Source organism: Cottoperca gobio, chromosome 13 (assembly GCF_900634415.1).
Source record: "Cottoperca gobio chromosome 13, fCotGob3.1, whole genome shotgun sequence".
Lineage (NCBI taxonomy): Eukaryota > Metazoa > Chordata > Actinopteri > Perciformes > Bovichtidae > Cottoperca > Cottoperca gobio.
Genome location: NC_041367.1, coordinates 5249506 through 5257644, shown reverse-complemented (window position 1 = coordinate 5257644; position 8139 = coordinate 5249506).

Sequence of the window (8139 nt, the reverse complement as noted above, 5' to 3'; positions counted from 1 at the left end):
GTACAAAGGAAAAGCATGCTGAGATAACGGGGGGGGGGGGGGGGGGGGGGGGGGTTGATGTCACTTTCACTAAATTCCCTGCATGATTTGCAACTGCAGTTACTAAAATATTGTAAATTGTGCCTCCTGCATAATCTGAAATGACCACGTTAGCATCACATCAACCATGAAGATAAGCTGTGCGCTCATAAGGCATGGTTAAAAGTCAAATAAATTCATGAAGCTCAGCAGCAGAACGGAGAGCGTGGGCTCCTCTATTCCCCCCACGTTAAATTCTGTGCAGTAACTGCGATAGGGAAGCGTGTGATCCACAATCGGGATGTGTGTGTGTGTGTGTGTGTGTGTGTGTGTGTGTCTGTGTGTGTGTGTGTGTGTGTGTGTACATGAGAGGACAGGTGCAGACAGAGACAGATGGATGGATGCTTGACATTGAGATGTTATTAGGCATAGAGAAAATTGAATGTAGACATGACATAACAGAGGAGGAGTAATGAGAGTGAGAGCAAAGAGGAAGATAGGGAGACGATGATAGGTGGGGGAGGAGCGAGAGAAGCAGCTATCACCAGAAATCCTCTTTGTGTACTTCCTGCGTTGAGTTTGTAAGGAGATTTATGACTCTGCAGCCCCCTTTTGTTCCTGCATGTGCCCCCCCCCCCCCCCTGCTGAGTCGCAGAGGCACAGCGAGATGTACAGGAGATACTTCTTCTTTTCCCAGCCTCCACCAGCCTGGGAGCCAATGACAGCGGATTATGGAACATCAAGGAGTGAGGCTGCAATAATGAGGGGCTTGGGATTTGGCTGAGGGATACGAGTTCTGGGGTCACGAGTCACACCCCCTCCCGAGATCTCAGCAGTGATCATGAAGTGTTGGTGATCTTAATTGTAAGAAAATTCAGCTCTGTGGAACCTGCATGTGGATCAGCCCCTCGTGGTTCAGATCCGGGGCATGTGTAATTATTTCCCCTCCTGAGGTTACACCATTATTGATCAAAGCTGAGCCCCCTCCCTCCCTCCACCTTATTGCCTCTGCTGTTCCTCCTGTGGTGAATACCATTTGGCTGACTGTACCAACTCGCATTAATCACACATCACGCATTAATAAAGCTTCTTGGCACGTTCATAATTACGAATGCTCGGAGGAAACTGGCGTACAGTGTCATTAGACATTAGATTTGCATAGAATGTTAAGGGGGGGTGGGTGACACAACACAATAGGCTCTTTATTGGTGCTTTAATAGACGATCCTGTAGAACCATCTAATTGTGAATTATCCTGCGAAGGTGAACTGCAGGATGAAGACGCCTAATACAAATAGTGAAGTGTGTTCTGTGTCTGATGCAGTACATTGCCATATCTGGAAATATATATATATATATATATATATATATATATATATATATATATATATATATATATATATATATATATATAAACTATGGCTTAAACCAAGAGGGATACAAAATAATGATAGAAATAACAGATTTGCTCATTCTGTTGAAACTTCAAGTTCAAACGGGAGAGCAGTCTCAGGGGTCGGGAGACTCACACACACAATGCCTCAGTCCGATTCAGCGACAGCAGCCCACGGTCGATAGTGTGTGTCATGGCCAGCAGATGAAGAAAGTGATCATTTCAAAGGTCATAACTGAGGAAGGAGGAATTAGTTATTCCTTGCATGGAGTGAGGAGGTGAAGAGGATATGTATTTATTCTTAATCCTCTCTGCCCCCCCCCCCCCCCCCCCCCCTCCCGATTCTTACTGTCCAATCCACTCCCCCTTTAGCTTCATCCCTCTTCCCTTTCTCTCACCTCCTCCAAGGCTTCATTAGCTCTGATTGATCCTCCTGTCAGAGCTTATGGCACCGCTATGAACTGCATTATTACTAGCAGCTAGGAACAAAAAAAAAAAAAAAGGAGCGGGGATGGAAATCAGAGGACAACCACAGTAAACATATCACTACAAGGGCATAATGGAGAAAGTTAGATGAGCATGTACGTTGAGGTAGTCCATAAGCGACAGAACAAATACAGCACTGAATAGTTTAGCAGAACAGCTACAGTTGAAGCTGCTCTTAAGGCGCACTGTGTACGGTGTTATCTGAAATATTTAACTGTTGTGCCAGCTTTGCATTTGGTACAACACAAAGAGCAAAGCTGGAAGGCCGACAATTAATAGCATGCAGAACTGGTGAATGCATGCAGTAAGGTACGTTTGCAATGGAAAGTGTGTAAATTATTAAACAATCCATCTGATCCAGATGGCACTGCTTAACTTAAACATATTGGTGCAATGCATTGTTATAAGATGCATAACAGAAACATGCAAAGTGTTGACCATTGTGAACTCCTTATGTGTTATATTCATGAAGCTAAACTTCCCTTTAAGCCAAACGAGTGAACGAGTGCATCTATTAGCGTTTAAATAATGAATTATTTCAATGTGAATGTACAGCGCAGCGCTGTGCTTGTTTTATGTGAATACATAATTTAGAAATACTGTACTGTGTGCATGTTTTATCTTGTGCACAGAACATCGTAGCATCCACAGTGGGGGTCTTACAATAAAGCAGATCTATACAAGCTTTGTATAACATCATATTCAATGACCATTAAACACTTACAAATATGATCTAATACACTTAGCTTTATGCTGAATATACTGAAGTATGGCAGGTCTGACATAAATCAACAACAAAGCCTGGACTATTTCTCATTGGCTCATAGAACAAACATTTTTAATTTATAACCTAGTAGTCAAGGGTAAAGTTAGAATATGTCGATGCCACTGTGTGCAAGAATCAAGCATGTTTTTATATCATATTTAGAAGTGGGTGAGCACAATGTGACTGATCCTAGCCTTGGACACCACCTCACAGTCCAGACACAGTGACACCATGTGGAGGAAAGAGGTATTGCACAGAGCGATTAAAGAGAATCACTGGACGATGCTCTGAAGTGGAAAGAAGTTTAACTGATGAAACTATCTTAGGGGCATCTTTAAATCTTTGAGGCGGGGGGGACTGTTGTATAGTAACACATGCCAGATCTGAGACGTTTGTATAATTACACAACAAGCTGTAAGAATGAAAATGCCTTTATTGGTCACACTACATCAACATTACTGACAGTCAGGTTCAAGCATCTACATGTAGCGGCTGATATAATTGGTGACCTTTCAGCTTTCTCCCTCAAACTTCAAACTCAAAGTTGTTTTGTGGTTTATCTTAGTCATCACTTGCAAAAATGTTTATCTTATTTCAAGTCTTGTGGGAAATGGTGGTGCACGGCAGCGGGTTGGCGTGCCCTGCTCACTGGAGAGTGGACTCACATCAGGGTTATTTCCTTCACAAACCACAAATGACTTTCTTTCTTTCTCTGTTTATGGCAAGAGAATGTTTATTTGAGTCCAAAGCAGGGCCAATAATTGCATGTGTGACTAATAATTTACCTTATTCAATTGTTTTAAAGCAATTATTTGGGGAAACATTTCAACATTATGAAGATGTAAAGCCTCAGAATGCCTATTTATGAACCAGAAACAGTCCACTTGACTGTTTCAGCCCGTTGCCCACTGGCCTATTCTTCCATATGCTTCAGTCCATCAATGTCACAAATCTAATCTAGTCAAATCTTTGGCATTCATGATTTCATGCAAGTCGTGTTCCTTTTTGAGCATCCCTGCAGGCGAGCTCTCTGGCACCCTCCGGCTCCGATACATTCATGTGAAGGGTTTATTATACGTAGTTTAGAGACACCTTCTCCTCCAACACAGCTATTTCAATATGCAGGGAAGCGCTGTCAGGCCGTCATTACAACCACTGCAGAGCAGAGATTAGTCTCTGCGACACCATTTGTTCTTCATACAGGGAATATCGCTCTCGGAGACACAACATAAAAAAATTAAGTAGCCATTAAAGGAGAATAAAAGGACCTGTGAAAAAACATGAAATGTGATATAGCGGCTGTATCCACAACTGAGAGAGGTAAAAGTCCCTCGAGTGGAACAATGGCTCAATGTTCTCTTGTGGATTTTGTCGCTGGGTGTCACTTTACATTGTACAAAAATTCAATTCACGCTCATTCCACACATGCTGCTGAACGTGCCGCAGCAGAGCAGCGGGGTGAGGAAGAAGGGCAAGTGAGAGAAGAGGTGATGTGAAGCTTTTAAGAGAGGTTTCGTATTTTCCTTCCCTTTCATTGAGCTCTTTGTTCAGGCTGCTTAATCAGGCCGAAGTCCTGTGAGTGGTGGGCTGAAAGAGAGACAATAATAATACGAGCAGAGAATATTGAGGGGAGGACAAGAATACATGTGTGATCCCCTGTGAGCATGGGAACCTCCACACTGCTGATTGATTCAGCAGGGGAACTCCTACAAGACTCTCCACACGGAGTTTACACACCTTTACAGTTCATTACAATCAGATAAAGTCGTGCCGTATACACCATAATGAAATCCAGGTTCTTTTCTCAAGAAAATACAATATAAATAGGATTATTTTAGTTTGTATTCCTGGCTGTGAATCCCAAGGTATGTACTTGTACCTTTCCGCAGTTAGAGTCACACCCCTGGTGTTTTAGAAACAAAGGAGACAAACAGCTGACATGCATTGCCCTGCAGCCCTGCAACACACAATCTAACCCAGGTGTACTGTAAATGTTTATGCCATGCTTTTTTATTTTACACTTCATTACCGACTGTACATACTGCAGTCACATCGCAGCCATCTGCCTATGAAGCTGACGTAGGCTGTGACAGTCTCAGAGAACAAGGGTGGTCATGACGGGATAAAGTATGGCATGGTACAACAACACACATGATTCCATTAGTTTTGATGAAGCTCAATAGTTAGTGGACAAGTGTAAGAAAATCCCCACAAGTCCTCATCCATAGGCCTGTATCGATATGCAACACTGAACCCGAAGGCAGCAACACCGGATGCAAAGTTCCTAAGATCCTTATTTTCACAACATTGATGCCTTTTTTTCAAAATGTTCCATGTTTTGCACGAATGCAGAGATGGAGATTAAGGGCTGCGAAGTGCATGGACATCTTCTGAGAAATGCATTATGTTTGTATCATCACAAAAAGGAAAATGCTTAACGAGCACATTGCACAGCTCGGGATTGCAATATTTGACATTTGACATTTTTCCATTTGTACTCTGAGAATGATGGATATGGACTCTGAAAGTCATCGTCCCAAAAGTAATGAATGTTTAAAACTTTGTGTTGCAAAGCACGACTGAATAACTAATCAAAAAGTAGAAGACAAAAGGCTTCCTTTCTATTCACAGCAGAATTAATTAAAAGGATTTAGCTCAATGCTCAAGGCTAAATTTCAGAATTATTTCTGACAGCAGTGGATATTCTTCTCTGCTATGAAACAGTCAGATGTGGTTTGCAACTGAAGTGTTTTTAAAAAACGTTTTAACTTAATAAAGAAAAAGAAAATAATGGGCATGACAGGAGCAGCCGGAGCACAGGGTTACTTTCATAAATAATAGTCTAATCAAATCCTTAAAAGTGACTTTTCTCACCATCAACTGCTCACAGACTAATTAAAGTGCACTTGTTTAAGTTGGAGAGAAAACAACTGTGGCTCAAAGGAGCTAAAGTTAGACAGAATATGATCCTTAAAGGGTCGTGACAACATGTTGAATGTTTAACAGCTTCAGAGGAAGACTTTGCTCATAATCACTGCTCTTGATTTCACTTCGTAAGACATGTTGTCAATTTAAATCATCAGTTGGACGCTAAGGAAAACAAATGCGAGTGTTTTTGTCGATTTCACGGGGCTGGAACCTACAGCGCAAAATGAATCTGAGCCGAGTTGAAGAATCAATATTGTTTATAGACGACCCACTGCCTAAAAGTGCTCATCACACACTGTATGTGTTTCTAGTATTTCCAGTCTCTCCTTTAAAAAAGAACTAAATGTTGACAGTTGTCAATATGTATGTGCATGTAACAGGGACACAATGCATTTTAAACTGACTGCTTAAAGTGGCAACAATCAATATTTGAATATCAACAGTGGCACACGTGACAACATGTATGTATGTTTTGACTTGCAGAGCAGACAGACACAATAAAAAAGAAAGCAGGTGAAGATAGGGGAGCATTCAGCAGTGAACACACAGATATATTTCCCTCAGGAGTTAAATGCAGACAGAAATGTAAAGGGGGAATTGAGCGGCAAGTTATTTTGACAAACAGCACAACAAGCAAACAAACCAACATCCCATTTTAAAGGAATAGATATATGTGTTGTGTAAATCTGGCACTAAACAAGTAGTGATTGTCATTATCAGTGTACAGATACAGAGCTGTCCACACACACACACACACACACACACACACACACACACACACACACACACACTCACACACACACATAGCATTTAACAAAGCAGCAAAATGCAGAGTCATGTCTCCATTGTACTTGTCCATGTCCATCACCTTGTAGCTTTATAGTGAAGGTAAAGCTGATTGCCAGAAACTGATACAGAAACCCGTATTTGTCATTTGAGTGATCCACTTGATGAAGAGAGAAACTACCATTGTTTACTATCAACGACAGACATCTAGCAATCAAAGGCACTTAAGTGTAGATCTCTAGAACACGGTTTTCATGTTTATGTGCTAATCAGTGCGAAGAGGAGCGCGAACATCTGTTAACATGTCGCATACATCTCAGCCGGCCTCCAGAGGTTGCAGCAGACACTAAGAACAGGTTGTGTGCAGTTTGGTCTTTAGTGTGTTTTTATATCTGGAAATAAAGTTCATGTTTGTTTATACATGCAGCTTATAACCAATTCCACTTCGTAGATGCTGATTGACAATTCAAATGATCATAATTGACTTGTGTTTCCATAAAGGGATATCCACACAGTAAGTTAGTAATTGACGTGCGGAGGGGGTGTTTAAATAAATAAAGATGTGGCCTTTGAGGACTTCAGAGTGTTATGTGGAAAATGAGTTTGGTCGGATTTGATATTTCTCAGATTTCTGCACCAGAGAATCAATAAAGTACTTATGTGGAGGCAATTTCATCAGCATCATGAGTTCCTGATTCCGTCTTTGTTCATCAAATGTATTCATTTATTAATATTCTTTCATATCAATTTGCTGTTTCATTTTCCCTCTATGATAATAGCCATTAAAAATGTTTCTTAATTAGTTGACTACTTTGTTATAAAGGCTTTTAAAAAACGTTTCTATCAATACTTGATCTCGATTTAACTGCTGTTTTCAGAGCAAAGTCAACAAAAACCCATAAAGTGTCATAAAATGTGTGGTTGTTGTGTCATTAATATTATAATTCAGCGGCAGCAATTGTCTCAGATTGCATCGCTGTCAATCAAAAGCAGCCTCCACAGTTCTTAAGTTGCCAAACCGGCCCGACAATCGGAGCAGCTATGTGGTCTGGTGGATATTCGCAGGTCTTTTGTCTGATATAAAACGGATAAGAACGAGGGAGTTGATGAACCAAACAGGCAAATCATCTCTTGAATAAAAAAAAGTTTAACAACAAAAGGCTTGTCATCCTGTCACAATAGCGTGGATTGAGAGAAAAAAATAAAAAGTGACAAGTCTAATCTTGTTGTGTGTCAACAGTTACGCATTGTGGCTGTCAATGGAATACACGCTCTGCGGCATGTAAGGTAACACTGCAGCCGGGGAACAATAATGAGGAAAAATGACTCCCATCACAATTCACAACTTTTCTCCCGTCTGCAGTCAGAACATCTTGAGCTCGCAAACGGATTCAGCTCCCGGCTAACCCTGGAGAGCTATCTGATTGGATATAGAGCACCTTCTTTTTCATCTTCATCGCATATTTGTTGTCTTACTCCATCACCTATTTATGTTCTGTGGCCCCTTACAATTCATCACAACACAGCTTTGTGAGGAAGAGGGGGGGGGAGATGTTGCTGATGTTTGATTCATAGTGACAACACTGTGCCTCGGATGTGTTAAAGATATTTTTATGGTGATCGTTCGCAGAGGAGTGTGTGAATGCATGCTATACGGATGTGAGTTATGCTCTTTTCTCACAGTATTGTAGGGACAACATGTTTATTTGGACATGTCGGTACAAGCTTTGCTGCTCACATCTTTAGACAGTCACTACGAAACA